The 18,096-nt window shown below is 34.1% G+C and overlaps 1 protein-coding gene across 1 annotated transcript in view; it reads right to left on the reverse strand.

Annotated features, from left to right (window-relative positions):
- Nucleotides 1-18,096, reverse strand: part of Mtmr6 (Myotubularin related protein 6) — a 188,535-nt gene that overhangs the window by 109,171 nt on the left and 61,268 nt on the right.

Consider the following 18,096-nt stretch of genomic DNA (forward strand, 5'->3'; position numbering starts at 1 on the left):
AGGGTGGTAGACCACATATTTGGCTGATGGTACATAAAATAATAATGGTTGCAACTTCGAAATAGTAGGCATTTCCTTAGGATACAAATAATGCTTTCCAACACAGCCCAAATAACAAACTACATTACCATGCTTTAGGATTTTTAAGCGGAATTGTGTTTCCTCTTACTTTCAAAACGGTAACTACTGCAATGGTATCGCAAAGATAGTATTCGAAGTTTAAATCGTTTAAAATCTAATCTAGCTAGAGAAAACTCTTTGAATATATACACTCAGCGGCACAAAATGTGGCCCACTCTACATACATTACATTGATCCATACATTTGTGGGCCAGATTTTTTGCCGCAAACTTTTAATTTATATGTCTTTCTAATATTGCTATCGCAATTCAGTAAGTAGGTAAAGTAGCTAGCTGTATAAACATAAAGCCTTTAAATTAATATGCAAAATACTAAATAAAAGACCGAAAGATGGAAACAAATCTATATCAAATCAATTCAAAGTTAGCAAATAAAAGAAGAAGAAAGCATGAAAGATTGAATTCAAACTGCGAATAAACCAATAAAATTAAGTCTTATTAAATCGGCCAGCTAAATATCACTTTAATTATATCTTGGATTATATTAAAATAACCCAACCATCTCACTCTTACATGCTTAGGAAGAAAGGGATATCACGAGGTGTCTCGGTTAATACACAGTAGGAAATTAAGTAGATATTCTCAAGAGAGGCTCTTTCATCATCTGAGATCCGTGCGGGCATTTCAATCCTAGATAAGAATACAATGAAGGATCGGGATTTCCCTAAAGACGCTACTCAAAACAAACTAATCGGACACTCAAGTTGCTAAATCATTTGGAGCTGTGTGTATAACATAATAAATTGTAATTTCGTGGACTGAATGACGGCGTATTATCATTCACTCATTCAATTTAGTTATTCGTGCCTGGGTATTCTTTAAATCGACATATTCCCATCCTTTTATTTACCTTGTCTTCTTTTAGTCTAGCAATTATTTTCTTTCGTCGCAAATGTTAACTTTGTTTATGCTATATAACTGACTCATCTTTTTTATATATTTTTTAATGTCTCAAGCAGTTGGTTTTGATTCCTGACAGTAGTTGCTGGTTTAAAAAATAACCAAAAAGCTCTTTGTTTAATTAAATTGACAAAGTTTCAACATTAATACAAAATGAATTAGAAATTAAATCAAAACGATCCATATCTTAGTACTTTTATTGCTTTATTTAATTACATAAGCTGTACAAGGAATTCAAAACGATTAAATGATAGCTAGTTAATGTTTGAGTAGCGTTGTTTATAATATAGTGCTTTTACTCACATCAAATGAATTTGCTCATTCGTTTTCTAAAAGGTGATCGTGAGAGTTAACGCTTTTCATTATTTACATATCTTTTTTGCCGTTTTTATCCATTCATCTACGGTCCAATGCTATTCTTGCGTCGTTTTTACATCGAATTGTTTCGTTCATTCATTTCTACAGGACCACGCAAACTAGTCAGTGTTATATCCATTGCATATAACAAGCCTTCATCTTTTTTGCCAGTAAATATATCCTACATTTCAGTGTTGTTAGCTGAATGAGAGACATCAGGCGTACAACGTACACATTTGAATCGTGTTGCTGTGGTTTTTTTTTTTCAGCGAATATGTTTCACCGTTTTTTCGTTTTGCAAGTTCAACTGGTCAGTTTAATTGAATGATAAAAGCTTGTTTACAAATGCACCATCGGAAGCATTAGATTGCAAAGTTATCTCATAGGCAGAGTTTAACATCATCATGACAAACATGTGGACACGTTCTCATGCTTGCGATAAGATCCGTGATCACATATTTTTCGGCTTTATCATGGGTTTGATACTCAGTGGCGTAGCTAGGTAGGTAACCAAAGGCCTTGGGGCAAAAAGTAAACTAGGACTCCAACTAAACTATTTAAAATCGTTTGTTCCGTATTCGTCGTGCTCCGAATTCGACGTACTCCAGATTTGTCCTTTATAGTTTGTAAGTCAGCGTCCGATAGCGCCCGTCTAGCCCTCCGATAGCTACGCCACTGTTGATACTGATTATACGAAGCAAAGTATGGGAGAAGCTTGAATCCAATGCTTCCTAACCACCGCATATCTCCAGGACCACATTTCATTCTCCTAGGGGTCATTCATTGCAGTGGTCGTATTATGTACCTCCGCATTTGAGTCCTTGAGTGGCGAGGCCATGAAGCAGGGAACCACAATGGTCACAAAACGTTGGGGCAATGAACGTCCATGGGTTCCATTTGTGAGGGGCGTAGGCGGCCTTAGACAACATAAAGTATAAGTAAAGTTAGTAGAAGATGTTGAAATCGGATGAAGCGCAGTCAAAGGTAGATTTGAGGCAACTGAAAGTTCTATGACGTTTTAAATTTAGCTTTAGGGTAAATACAGATGAGCGTAATTTTTTGAGTTGCGTCTCGTAATTTCTGCTGCATTGGGTTTTATACAAAAGTCCAATTTGTACACCACGGCGACTCAAAATGAGTTGTATATAGACATTGTACGAAACCAAAGTTACGCGACCGAAAATACGCGACTCACTACTCTGGCTTCACTCTAAGATAGCAAAAAATAGAATTTTGATCAACTGTCTAAAAGAGATTCTATTGAAATATTTGATAGTAAGTTTAAAATTTTAGTCCCTCAATGCCATAAACTTGTTCAAACAAGTATTTTGCTAACTAATCACCGTCGCTTCAAGTCTACCCTTGACTCCTAAAAGAGAAAAAGCATTAGCAAAGCACCACCACCAAAAGCTGAAAAGATCTAGCACACAAAGCGTAGTCCAAGCGGCCCCTCCTCCGTTGTACCTTGACACTTCAGCCCCTGGTGTATTAGGCCGTACAGCAGCGAGCCGCAGTGGTCGCAAAATGCCGGCGACGCGTATGTGTGCGCGCGGAAGTTGTGGCGCGTACGTGTGTCCTGTTGGTCAAATCTGGTGTTACGGGATTGGATAGAATGGATTTGGTGAATTTTGATAGGGTATACCCGATCGACGATGGAGCAGGCATTGGTGTTCAAAAAAAGATGATTGGGATGTGTGAATACAAACAAAAGAATGCCAACTAGGTGTTATAAAACTTGCAAATATCTTCGTCTTGATTTTGAAAAGCTCATGTATGACGGATAAATATGTTAATTTAACGCTGCTTTGCGTTAATACGCCAACTGCTGCAAATCTAATTATAAGTAGTGGCTAAACAGGCCGTATTAATTAATAAATTGAAATTTTCAATTTAAACTAACACTGAGTTCTTATTATTCAACGGTGGATTGTTTCAAATACAAGCAGTTGGTATTAAATATAATGAAGTTTCAATACAAAACGAACAGATTTACCAGTAATCTAGTTATTCCCTTTGTCCTCTGCAGTTCTTTGGTAACTCTGCGATTGAAATGTCAAACAATTCATTATAAATAGAATAGAGGTCGCCCTTTGCCACCAGATGGTTCTGGCTGGCTACAATTTACTATTAATTAAGAAGCGGTGCTGGATCGGCCTCTTTTGAGTAAATAGCCGAAGCATTGTTCGATTTGAGTTACAAACTGCCAGTAGTAATATTAATTGAGGCAAAGATTGCGGTTTTGAATTTGGATAGTGTTTTCTTTTGTTTTTTAAAGATGCAAAGTGGTGAAAGTTTTTTCTAAATACTCACCTTTATCCTGAAAAAGACATAACTAAGTAAAATTAATCACAATTACCTAAATATATTATATAAGTTTCAATTTGTATTCACATTTAACTAGCACACATTGTTTGTTTTTGTGAAAAGAAAGTTTTCAATGTTTTAATTGATACTTTGACAGTTTGTGAAATAAGTTTCGTTTCGTACTCATATCTCGGTTTTTCAAACTAATAAGCTACCCAGATTTTTAAATATTCATCCAAATTTTGATAGGTGCTTCGGTATTGGTCAAAGGAGTTGTTTAAAAGTACTTTGCATTGTATTATTAACCTTTTTCTTTTGGGTTGTCCTTTCCTTACCTTAGTAATTCACACATTATAGCTCGAAGAATTTCATAGAACAATACAAAATTTTAAACGTTAAAAAGTAAACTAAAATTAGTCGATAGTGTTCTAATAATAAAGACACCGTACGTACTCGTATTTGGATGGTGATTGAAAAATCACCTCTTAAGAGAAATGATACATAATAGTGCTTTATTATTTAACCAACAATACACGCAATATCGGATACGAAGTTCCACCAGTCACCACGCAATATCAAATAGTTCGAGACATCTTTTGTCCAAGTGGTGAAGTTCGTAAAGAATTAAACGAACCGATGAACGTTATACTCTGTAACTTTTTATTGGTTTCCTAAGTTGAAGGCATTGTTTTTTCTTTTGAGCACAAAACACACGGGCACAATAGATCCGACGCGGGAAATGAGGAAAATGGATCGCGTAGAAGGCACGGATAAACGTAATGTTCATTTGTCTCTTTGATTAGTGCAGAAATCAATCACTTCTGCTCGTTTGCTCCCCTATCATATACACCGGTTTTTTTTTATATCCGTTAACTTTTTCAGACGGCTCAGTTCATTGATATTCAACTGCCTGATAGTTAAATTTTTTGTCAAATTGTAAAAAAAACCACTTTTTATCGAGATTTTTTTTTATGCATGTAATACAGCTTACAACCATTGTTAATAATTACAGTGTTAAATAATCCAATTTGATAAGTGACATTGACGTGACACATAAGAGGGACATTAAATAATCCACACGCTTAATTATCTTTTGCTAAATATGTGTGAATTAAATAAAGATTAGTTATGGACTTTGAAAAGAAGTCCTAAATTAAGGACCTATACGCTTTTTTCCATTTATATTAGCATTATATTACTATTTAATTTATATTATTAATTATATTAACTTTTTATTATCATTTAAACAGTAAGAGTTAGGCCACTAGTTTCTCTAAGAAATAAACTTCATTTGGCCTGTAGATTGTCCCCTTAAAGTTATCGGAAGTAAAAATTAACACGGTGTAATATTTTTACTATAAAATATTTAATATATTGGTTTTATTCAGTTCTTACTGTACGTACTTTACTGTGTTGTCACGGTGATCAAAGAAGAAAGTAGCGACCCACAAGTTTAGACCGTTTCCGGCCTTTTGTGTAAAGACTTTGGTCTGTCATCTCCAATAGTATAAATTGTCTTTAAATACTTTTGCTTTCGGTCAACCATTATTTATCGTTACGACACGTGATCCTACCGGCTGCGCCATGTTTATGGAACCTTTTAATAAATTTCACTATGGTTTCCTTGGCAAAAGTATGGAATGTCAACATGACATTAGTAATTTTGAACAAGTAACTACCGTGAGACTCACTCATATGAAATGATATTGCTATTTCGTAGCCCTTCTTCTCAGGAGCGCGCGGGTGTGCGTGTTGCGGCAGCCGCCGAGTCGCGTGCTCCTGAGAAGAAGGGCTACGAAATAGCCCGAAACATGTCGAGCTAAACTCGGTTTAAGACGTGAGTTATCCGTTACAATATCATTTAATATGACATTAGTAGGTCAAAGGTTCCACTAAGATACATGATACGGTTTGTTTTTTCTGTTTATAAAACAAACACGAAGTACAGATCAAGACTAACACACGTTGTATTTAACTAGTCATTATATTCGTTTGCGACAATATGAAATATCTACATACCGAACCCTAAAAAGTGACGAGGGAATAAATTTAGAGGAGGGAGGATTAGGACTTTTATTATTTATTTTGTAATAATTTAAAATTTATCATCCCAGTCTATATAGGCACACTTTTGACTTTGACTTTTGACTTTGAAATACACGCCATTGAATTGCTTCGAGTGGTTGATGATCAATTTTGTAATTTCGCACATGAATTTCGGTAACTCAGAAATGCGAGCCTGGGTTTGATTTGAACCCACAATCATCTGCGTGAGAGACATTAGGTCGAACCACTAAACCACCACGGCTTTTGCAGTTGCAATACCATTCGTGAAACCAGCTGCGGATAACCTGCAATCTGAGCTCATTTCTTCGGGAATCGTACAGAATTGATATTAAAAAAATACGAATATTATCATCATCCCAGCCTATATACGTCCCACTGCTGGGCACAGGCCTCCTCTCAGAACAAGAGGGCTTGGGCTTAGTTCCCACGCGGGCCCAGTGCGGATTGGGAACTTCGCACGCACCATTGAATCGCATTGATTCGATTCGCAGGTGTACGAATATTATGTTTGACGTAAGATTAGCTCTTAAAAGGAGGCATACAAGCTAAGTTGGTCGGATTATACTTATTATATATTTTATTACTTTCTGATTAGTTCTGTTATTCTGAACTACTTTTTTCCGTGAAGCCGCAGTACAAAATCAAATCAGTTGACAGCATGGGCAAAAAAAAATCCTTAATTATTAATGAACATCACATTTCCAATATTTGACGTTCGGTGCCATGACCAGAGGCTGGCTTTTTCTTAGCACAAAGATTAAGCATTGCCATACAGCGTGGCAATCCCAGCTTTCGGGCCCTTACTGCAGTGATTGGGCAACTTTTAGCACAATGGCACAATTATAATTCGCATTCTGTCGTCTGTCTGTCTGTGTCCGTTTGCTCAGGATATCAATGCTAGAAAGCTTTATCCACGGATTATAAGAAACTTGCCACAAAATTGGTATAATTAAAGTTCAAAAATATTTGTACTCCCATAGACGAGTTGACATCCTAAGTGTGGGGTATCGTGGATAGCCTTCTAAAACCATTAGGGTTGCAGGACAATTTTTCGATTCAGTGATCGTTTGCGAATATTCAACAAAGTACAAATTTTCATAAAATCGAGCTCTCCTTTAAAATCCAATTGAAAATTTCAGGATGGTAGTAAGTATCAAACTTTCAAGGAAACTATAACGGCTAAGTTTGCTTGAGAATATTAGTAGTTATAGTAATTAGCAGCCTAAGGTATAAATATTTTTAATTTTGTAAGGCTACGAACCTATTTGGGCGTGTAACGTTTTGGCCGGTTTTTATTTATTTATAATTTTAGTTTGTATGTAGTTTTAGTGACCTTTGTTTTGTTTTATATTATAGATAAATCTTCTAATAATAAAATTTTCACTCTACGACAGTGTTATACAATCTGTGGATCGCGACCCCCCGGGGATCGCGATGCCCCTAAGGGGTCGCAGTATCTTTAAAATACTCTCACCAAACAAAACTGTAAGTGGAGGTAAGCAGTCCTCCAAATATTTTTCAAACCAGGGGGGTTGCCACATGAAAAAGTTTGAAAAACACTGCTCTCACACGCGGGGCTCTATTCAATGCGGGGACCTAGGTAGTAGCAGTGCTTACTCTACCTAATGGTCAATCCGGCCCTGTCTTTAATCAATACAATGTTAATCGCTAAACATGTCATTGGAACCCCAATTAAGGTTCTTTGTGTCCCCGCGGAATCCTAATACAGAACCGACACGAATCTGCAAATGTCAGAAAGATTATGCGGCCCTTTGAGGTCCAACGTGGGCGGTCGCTCGGGGCACTAATGTAACTGGAATACTAACAAATACTAGTTACCTACCTATTTCTAGTTATGTGCTAAAAATACTTTGTAAAATACCAGGTATTTCGAAAAACTGTGTGTGACTAGCATTTCTTAACCTAGCCCGGGGGGGTGTTTTTAATCCCAATCCGCCCTCAGTTCGTCCTACTTTTGAAAGGTCAGTGTCGAATGGGACATAAATACGCCAGTAATGTGCTTTTAATTTCTTCATTGACAAACTTTCTGAAGGACTCATAGTATATATAATTACCTTAAGAGCCCTCAGATAGAAGATTGCAAATCTAAAGCGGAACGTCTGTTGAACCCATGAAGTTGAGCTCACTCAACTACTTGGAAAAAAGCTTCTAATAAATAACCTAATAAACGTAGATAAGTTGAAAACCCACATCTGAAAAAAGGCTGAACCAGTGTTAACGAAACTTACCTAAAAACGTACTCAATCAAACTAGCCTTCGATTAATAAAATTGCATTTGCGTCTATCCGTTTGAGAGCTATGATGCCATGGACAGCACAGACAGACACACATAGTGATCAAACTTATTACACCCTTCTTTTTTCGCTGGAGATTAAAAACGGCTCGCAAGATTTTCCAGAAACTTACAGTCGAGAAAACTGATTCGCTTACCAGGCTTGGACCTATTATAATCAATTTCGCTATGATTTTTTGGCAGATGTATGTAATGTCAATACGACATCAGTAGCACTAAGGTTCCACCCTCGTACGCGTTTTAGTTTCTTTGACTGTACATAGGTGAAGTAAAATACTCGTTGAAATACTCGTATCTAGTACGAGTATTTAAACGTAGACACTACCCGTTTGCGCTTAGCGTGGGCTGAAGCGGGCTCGGTAACGTCTTGATACTTGTTATTCATAAATTCTATCAAATGCACTGAACATTCAGAACTTGAAATGCTTTTAGAATTAATTATGTAGTTTCGAGTCCCTTTTAATTTTAATTTAAAACAGTGAAAAGGGCGTAGGCAGATATGCTAAATTAGTTTCCTCGTTTAAGAAGTTTGTGCCATATTTAAAAATGGAACAAGTTGTGGAGCAGGCCAATACATGAATTATGATCAGGAAGTAATTAAAAAACAGAAAAACCGACTGCCTTAAAAACTTTACCTACATAAAAAGGAAAAAAAACAAAGTCTGTGGGTCCAAATTGGTAAGTTTAAGTTACCTAACAGAATTCTAGACTTGATTTTTTGCTTTTTATTTTTTATTAAAAAGTTTCTTGAAAACGTATAAAATAAAAATAAAAAACAGAAACCCGACTGCTTTAAAAAAAGATTTCATTTGATACCAGTGGGGTAAAAACCAAATTTGGATTGACAGCAAAAGTAGTTTAATATCAACTCTCCAGCACCTCACATGAAAAAAAAGGAAACAAGGATCTAGCTAGTGTCTGGCCATTACGGCGTCTCAACCCAAAAAAAACCTCCGCCTAACTAATACACAATTGTTTAGTATCTGTGTTAAAAGATTATTTTATCTGTGGCGTTTGTAACAAAATGTATTTATCGAAAAATCGTATCCTGCCGACGCAATTTAGAAAACGAATTCTATTCTGGAACAATCTGGACCTTTTCCCCCTAACGAACTTATTACGCCCATGGCGTTTACCTCATTATGCCCCACAACAATTCACGTAACTTCAGTAATGTTATCGTAACATTCTAGTCTAAGATACGGTACTGAAATACGTACCGTCGGTTGTTTTTTGATAATGACAATTTTTTAAACAAGAAACCCACATTAGAACAGCTAGAAAAAACCGGCCACGTGAAAGTCGGACTCGTGCACCGAGGGTTCCGTACAAATTTGAAGGAATCTTTGAATAGGTACCCTGTATTAGTAGACCCCCTCTCTAAAATGTACGCAGTGTGGGTCATTTTAAATTGATCTGACATAGGCGATTCGCCTTTCCTCACATGCTTCCTTTACGGACAAGCTTATGGTATAGTAATAATATAATTTCGCACGTAAATTGCAAAAAATCAGAGGTGCGAGCACTGCTTGAACCAATATCCCTCTACTTGAGCTATAGGTCAAACCACTAGCACGCCACAACTACGCCTGTATATTTGCAAACTTTATCATCATGGATGAATTAACACATGAGGCTACGTAGTTCTGTTGCCGTATCTCCTACTATATTGTAGCATTATCTTCCTTAAGGCAGCAAGTCGATCAGTCCCTTTTCATACAACTGTAAACAGTATGGACGGGGATCTAAAGTCTAATACAGAATTCGCATCGAACTGCGAGTAGGAGCCATCGAATATTCACTTCAAAACAAAAGAGAATGAAACAAAATTGATTCCATTTTTATTCCTAAGTTGTGTGTAGTTTGGAAACGTAATGGATTTATGCTACAAATTGAAACTTTGTTAGTAAAGACGAACTAAAATATTACATCACATTGTAGATCGTCTATAGATTTTTTCATCAGGCAAGAACTTTGAAGAATACTTTAGGAAAACTGTGCCGTGCCCGTGGTTTGGGTTTGCAGTGTATCATTTTTTTTTTTTTTTTAATCTGCAATCAGTCGCCAGACTATAATCAGATGAGGTGTATGAAGAATGGCGGTATGTAAAGAGAGGCCAGTGCCACTTGCATTACTTAAATAATATGATTACGTTTTAATCTTTTACCCACACTGGCATTTTGGAGCAATCCTGAAGCTAGAAAGAAGATTGGAGTGATGGGTGAGGATTTATATTTAAATAAGTGATTTTAATTCGGGAAGACCTATTAAAGTATTTCAATATTATTTACTCGTCCGACCGAATTTTTGGTTTCACGTCATACTGTAGTTTCGGTTGCGGGCGTAATTAGGACCGAAACTGAAATTGGGTTCGTGGGATTTCGTGCCGCGTTATAGTATGAACTAAACAAAAAATTGAATCGACTACAAAAAACCATGAATGAATGAATGAATGATTTATTTGTATAACATAGGTAGGTATGAAAATATTTTTCTACTAGTTTGAAGTCGGTGCCTCAGAACGAGCCAGCAGGAGTTGCCCAATAGTCGTCTACCTAACCTAGGTACATACTACAGGTATATTTGGGCTTCTATCATAGTCATACTTGTTAGAGACAAAATGCTGCACTTCGTGAAGAAAGCAAGCCGCTTTGCACAGTGATAGTACAGACTAAAACTGAGTGATTTGACTCGCAGCAGCGGAAGTTCACCCCTTAGGAACAGAGATGGCGCCACTTCTTTAAAAAATATTTCAAAATATTACAAGCTAAAGTAATAAACCGATTTCAATGTTTATATCTCAAATGAGAGCCTATTATATACGTTACTTATAAAAAAATACAAAAAATATTTACAAAAAACTTTTGTCAAAAACGCCATCTTAAGTTTTTTTTCTTACCTGATTTGTAGTTTTTACTTGATTGCTTAAAAAAAATGTATGCAACATGAATGGTTTAATGCATGTACATATCACTGAGTACATAACGAGTATTTAAAAAAAATCCGACACCGATACCTATCATATTTAACGAAATATGACAGTTTAAATGTGAGCACAAATTTCTTTAAAATATTTCCAAAAATTCTACAAGCTAAAGTAATAGACCGATTTCAATGTTTAATATCTCAAATTAAAGCTCATCATTCATATTTACAAAAAAATATAAAAAAATATTTACTGAAATTTCGGCAAAAAACACCATCTCAGTTTTTTTTCTTACCTGATTGGTAGTTTTTATTTGATTGCTTAAAAAAACTGTATGCAACATGAATGGTTTAATGCATATACATATTACTGAGTACATAATAATATTTAAAAAAAAAATTCGACACCGATACCTATCATATTTCACGAAATATGAAAGTTTAAATGTGAGCACAAATTTGTTTAAAAAATTCAATAAATTCTACAAGCTAAACTAATAAACCGATTTAAATGTTTAATATCCCAAATTAAAGATCATAAAATTCATTATGTAGAAAAAATATTAAAAAATATTTACTGAAAACTTTTGGCAAAAAACGCCATCTTAAGTTTTTATTTCTTACCTGATTGGTAGTTTTTACTTGATTGCTTAAAAACATTGTATGTTGTATGCAACATGAATGGTTTAATGCATACTTAATATATTTCTGAGTAAATAACAAGTATTATAAAAAAAACCGACACCGATACCCTTCATACTTCACGAAATATTTAAGTTTAATTGTGCACGCTTTCTTACAAATAAATTTCAACGAAATCTTCAAGTGAAACTAGTACTCTGATTATAATGTTTAATGTTAAATGAAAAGAAGAACGAAATTACCTAAATATAAAAAAAAAGTTTTTTCCTGGTGTTACGAAAAAATATAATTACTTTAAAATTAGTAATTATTAAGACAATAAATAAAAACTATACCGTTTCCGGCATAGTTGGTTCTGAGATGTAATATATATTGCTTAGTAGTTGGCGAATTTATTTAAAAATTAGCTTTTTATGTGATAGGTAGGGCTACAGCTTATAGATATGTCACATTTGAAATAAAAGACTATGAATCAATGTTCATCAAATATTTAAATTAAAACTATAAGTCCTCTTCGGGTTCATCGGCAGATGTAGAACTGAAAAGGAAAAGTCGTTTTGAAGTACTTGTGCTATTCCAATACTACAAAATCACAGATCTTTTAGACACGGACGGACTGCGTTGCTGTAATTACTGTTGAATTATATTTGTGCCTAGTTGATTACCATTAGATCTAAAATTTTGTGCCTACCTGTGGAAATCAGTGGTCAGCATACAAAATAACCCTGCATTGAATATTATATTAACTTACTTTTGATTTGTACAGCCACCTTTGCAGGATTTACACTGGGCAGTGCATGGTAAGCTGACCCGACGACACCCACAACGCATGGTATCGCAGCCAGATTTGCAGCCACAAATACTTAATGGTCCAAGAGACTTACTTTCTTTTGCCAACTCTCTTTTGCCTTAGTCCATCCCCAAGAAGAAGGACATGGTACGGAAACTTCTGGTTTCAGAGCGTTTCTCCATATTTGGCCCGCTTGGTAAGCAGTATATGTTTATAGAGAGCATGTCCATACCATGTCCATCTTCTTGGGGATGGACTAAGGCAAAAGAGAAGGACTCCAGAATTGTCGGCAGTTACAGCGATTTGGTCGCAATTAAGCCTCTTGGACCATTGTGGCTGCAAATCTGGCTGCGATACCATGCGTTGTGGGTGTCGTCGGGTCAGCTTACCATGCACTGCCCAGTGTAAATCCTGCAAAGGTGGCTGTACAAATCAAAAGTAAGTTAATATTATATTCAATGCAGGGTTATTTTGTATGCTGACCACTGATTTCCACAGGTAGGCACAAAATTTTAGATCTAATGGTAATCAACTAGGCACAAATATAATTCAACAGTAATTACAGCAACACAGTCCGTGTCTAAAAGATCTGTGATTTTGTAGTATTGGAATAGCACAAGTACTTCAAAACGACTTTTCCTTTTCAGTTCTACATCTGCCGATGAACCCGAAGAGGACTTATAGGTTTTAATTAAATATTTGATGAACATTGATGTTCATAGTCTTTTATTTCAAATGTGACATATCTATAAGCTGTAGCCCTACCTATCACATAAAAAGCTAATTTTTAAATAAATTCGCCAACTACTAAGCAATATATATTACATCTCAGAACCAACTATGCGGAAACGGTATAGTTTTTATTATTGTCTTAATAATTACTAATTTTAAAGTAATTATATTTTTTCGTAACACCAGGAAAAACTTTTTTTTTTATATTTAGGTAATTTCGTTCTTCTTTTCATTTAACATTAAACATTATAATCAGAGTACTAGTTTCACTTGAAGATTTCGTTGAAATTTATTTGTAAGAAAGCGTGCACAATTAAACTTAAATATTTCGTGAAGTATGAAGGGTATCGGTGTCGGTTTTTTTATAATACTTGTTATTTACTCAGAAATATATATAAGTATGCATTAAACCATTCATGTTGCATACAACATACAATGTTTTTAAGCAATCAAGTAAAAACTACCATCAGGTAAGAAATAAAAACTTAAGATGGCGTTTTTTGCCAAAAGTTTTCAGTAAATATTTTTTTAATATTTTTTCTACATAATGAATTTTATGAGCTTTAATTTGGGATATTAAACATTTAAATCGGTTTATTAGTTTAGCTTGTAGAATTTATTGATTTTTTAAACAAATTTGTGCTCACATTTAAACTTTCATATTTCGTGAAATATGATAGGTATCGGTGTCGAATTTTTTTTTAAATACTTATTATGTACTCAGTAATATGTATATGCATTAAACCATTCATGTTGCATACAGTTTTTTTAAGCAATCAATAAAAACTACCAATCAGGTAAGAAAAAAAACTTGAGATGGTGTTTTTGCCAAAATTTTCAGTAAATATTTTTTTTTATTTTTTTGTAAATAATGAATGTTATGAGCTTTAATTTGAGATATTAAACATTGAAATCGGTCTATTACTTTAGCTTGTAGAATTTTTTGAAATATTTTTTAAAGAAATTTGTGCTCACATTTAAACTGTCATATTTCGTTAAATATGATAGGTATCGGTGTCGGATTTTTTTAAAATACTCGTTATGTACTCAGAATATGTACATGCATTAACCATTCATGTTGCATACATTTTTTTAAGCAATCAAGTAAAAACTACAATCAGGTAGAAAAAAAAACTTAAGATGGCGTTTTTTGACAAAAGTTTTTGTAAATATTTTTTGTATTTTTTTAAAGTAACGTATATAATAGGCTCTCATTTGAGATATTAAACATTGAAATCGGTTTATTACTTTAGCTTGTAGAATTTTGAAATATTTTTTAAAGAAGTGGCGCCATCTCTGTTCCTAAGGGGTGAAACTTCCGCTGCTGCGAGTCAAATCACTCAGTTTAGTCTGTACTATCACTGTGCAAAGCGGCTTGCTTTCTTCACGAAGTGCAGCATTTTGCCCTAACAAGTATGACTATGATAGAACCGAAATCATACCTGTATATTTAACTACGGTTTAGGTAGAGCCGACTATTGGGCAACTCCTGCTGGCTCGTTCTGAGGCACCGACTTCAAAGTGTAGAAAAATAATTTTCATACCTAACTACCTATGTTTATGACAAATAAATCATTCATCCATTCATTCATGTTTTTTGGTAGTCGATTCAATTTTTTGTTTAGTTTAACTATAACGCGGCACGAAATCCTACGAACCAATTTCAGTTTCGGTCCTAATTACGCCCGAACCGAAACTACAGTATGAGTGAAACCAAAAAATTCGACACCGATACCTATCATATTTCACGAAATATGAAAGTTTAAATGTGAGCACAAATTTGTTTAAAAAAATTCAATAAATTCTACAAGCTAAACTAATAAACCGATTTAAATGTTTAATATCCAAATTAAAGCTCATAAAATTCATTATGTAGAAAAAATTTTAAAAAAATATTTACTGAAAACTTTTGGCAAAAAACGCCATCTTAAGTTTTTATTTCTTACCTGATTGGTAGTTTTTACTTGATTGCTAAAAACATTGTATGTTGTATGCAACATGAATGGTTTAATGCATACTTATATATATTTCTGAGTAAATAACAAGTATTATAAAAAAAACCGACACCGATACCCTTCATACTTCACGAAATATTTAAGTTTAATTGTGCACGCTTTTCTTACAAATAAATTTCAACGAAATCTTCAAGTGAAACTAGTACTCTGATTATAATGTTTAATGTTAAATGAAAAGAAGAACGAAATTACCTAAAATATTAAAAAAAAAGTTTTTTCCTGGTGTTACGAAAAAATATAATTACTTTAAAATTAGTAATTATTAAGACAATAAATAAAAACTATACCGTTTCCGGCATAGTTGGTTCTGAGATGTAATATATATTGCTTAGTAGTTGGCGAATTTATTTAAAAATTAGCTTTTTATGTGATAGGTAGGGCTACAGCTTATAGATATGTCACATTTGAAATAAAAGACTATGAACATCAATGTTCATCAAATATTTAAATTAAAACCTATAAGTCCTCTTCGGGTTCATCGGCAGATGTAGAACTGAAAAGGAAAAGTCGTTTTGAAGTACTTGTGCTATTCCAATACTACAAAATCACAGATCTTTTAGACACGGACTGTGTTGCTGTAATTACTGTTGAATTATATTTGTGCCTAGTTGATTACCATTAGATCTAAAATTTTGTGCCTACCTGTGGAAATCAGTGGTCAGCATACAAAATAACCCTGCATTGAATATTATATTAACTTACTTTTGATTTGTACAGCCACCTTTGCAGGATTTACACTGGGCAGTGCATGGTAAGCTGACCCGACGACACCCACAACGCATGGTATCGCAGCCAGATTTGCAGCCACAATACTTAATGGTCCAAGAGACTTACTTTCTTTTGCCAACTCTCTTTTGCCTTAGTCCATCCCCAAGAAGATGGACATGGTACGGAAACTTCTGGTTTCAGAGCGTTTCTCCATATTTGGCCGCTTGGTAAGCTTCACGCAGTGTATGTTTATAGAGAGCATTCCATACCATGTCCATCTTCTTGGGGATGGACTAAGGCAAAAGAGAAGGACTCCAGAAATTGTCGGCAGTTACAGCGATTGGTCGCAATTAAGCCTCTTGGACCATTGTGGCTGCAAATCTGGCTGCGATACCATGCGTTGTGGGTGTCGTCGGGTCAGCTTACCATGCACTGCCCAGTGTAAATCCTGCAAAGGTGGCTGTACAAATCAAAAGTAAGTTAATATAATATTCAATGCAGGGTTATTTTGTATGCTGACCACTGATTTCCACAGGTAGGCACAAAATTTTAGATCTAATGGTAATCAACTAGGCACAAAAATAATTCAACAGTAATTACAGCAACACAGTCCGTGTCTAAAAGATCTGTGATTTTGTAGTATTGGAATAGCACAAGTACTTCAAAACGACTTTTCTTTTCAGTTCTACATCTGCCGATGAACCCGAAGAGGACTTATAGGTTTTAATTTAAATATTTTGATGAACATTGATGTTCATAGTCTTTTATTTCAAATGTGACATATCTATAAGCTGTAGCCCTACCTATCACATAAAAAGCTAATTTTTAAATAAATTCGCCAACTACTAAGCAATATATATTACATCTCAGAACCAACTATGCCGGAAACGGTATAGTTTTTATTTATTGTCTTAATAATTACTAATTTTAAAGTAATTATATTTTTTCGTAACACCAGGAAAAAACTTTTTTTTAATAAATTAGGTAATTTCGTTCTTCTTTTCATTTAACATTAAACATTATAATCAGAGTACTAGTTTCACTTGAAGATTTCGTTGAAATTTATTTGTAAGAAAAGCGTGCACAATTAAACTTAAATATTTCGTGAAGTATGAAGGGTATCGGTGTCGTTTTTTTTATAATACTTGTTATTACTCAGAAATATATATAAGTATGCATTAAACCATTCATGTTGCATACAACATACAATGTTTTTAAGCAATCAAGTAAAAACTACCAATCAGGTAAGAAATAAAAACTTAAGATGGCGTTTTTTGCCAAAAGTTTTCAGTAAATATTTTTTTTAATATTTTTTTCTACATAATGAATTTTATGAGCTTTAATTTGGGATATTAAACATTTAAATCGGTTTATTAGTTTAGCTTGTAGAATTTATTGAATTTTTTTAAACAAATTTGTGCTCACATTTAAACTTCATATTTCGTGAAATATGATAGGTATCGTGTCGAATTTTTTTTTAAATACTTATTATGTACTCAGTAATATGTATATGCATTAAACCATTCATGTTGCATACAGTTTTTTTAAGCAATCAAATAAAAACTACCAATCAGGTAAGAAAAAAAAACTTGAGATGGTGTTTTTTGCCAAAAGTTTTCAGTAAATATTTTTTTATATTTTTTTTAAATAATGAATGTTATGAGCTTTAATTTGAGATATTAAACATTGAAATCGGTCTATTACTTTAGCTGTAGAATTTTTTGAATATTTTTTAAAGAAATTTGTGCTCACATTTAAACTGTCATATTTCGTTAAATATGATAGGTATCGGTGTCGGATTTTTTTAAAATACTCGTTATGTACTCAGTAATATGTACATGCATTAAACCATTCATGTTGCATACAGTTTTTTTAAGCAATCAAGTTAAAAACTACAAATCAGGTAAGAAAAAAAAACTTAAGATGGCGTTTTTTGACAAAAGTTTTTTTGTAAATATTTTTTTGTATTTTTTTATAAGTAACGTATATAATAGGCTCTCATTTGAGATATTAAACATTGAAATCGGTTTATTACTTTAGCTTGTAGAATTTTTGAAATATTTTTTAAAGAAGTGGCGCCATCTCTGTTCCTAAGGGGTGAAACTTCCGCTGCTGCGAGTCAAATCACTCAGTTTAGTCTGTACTATCACTGTGCAAAGCGGCTTGCTTTCTTCACGAAGTGCAGCATCCGGCCAAAAAATG

This window comes from Choristoneura fumiferana, chromosome 15, assembly GCF_025370935.1.
Source record: "Choristoneura fumiferana chromosome 15, NRCan_CFum_1, whole genome shotgun sequence".
NCBI classification, from domain to species: domain Eukaryota; kingdom Metazoa; phylum Arthropoda; class Insecta; order Lepidoptera; family Tortricidae; genus Choristoneura; species Choristoneura fumiferana.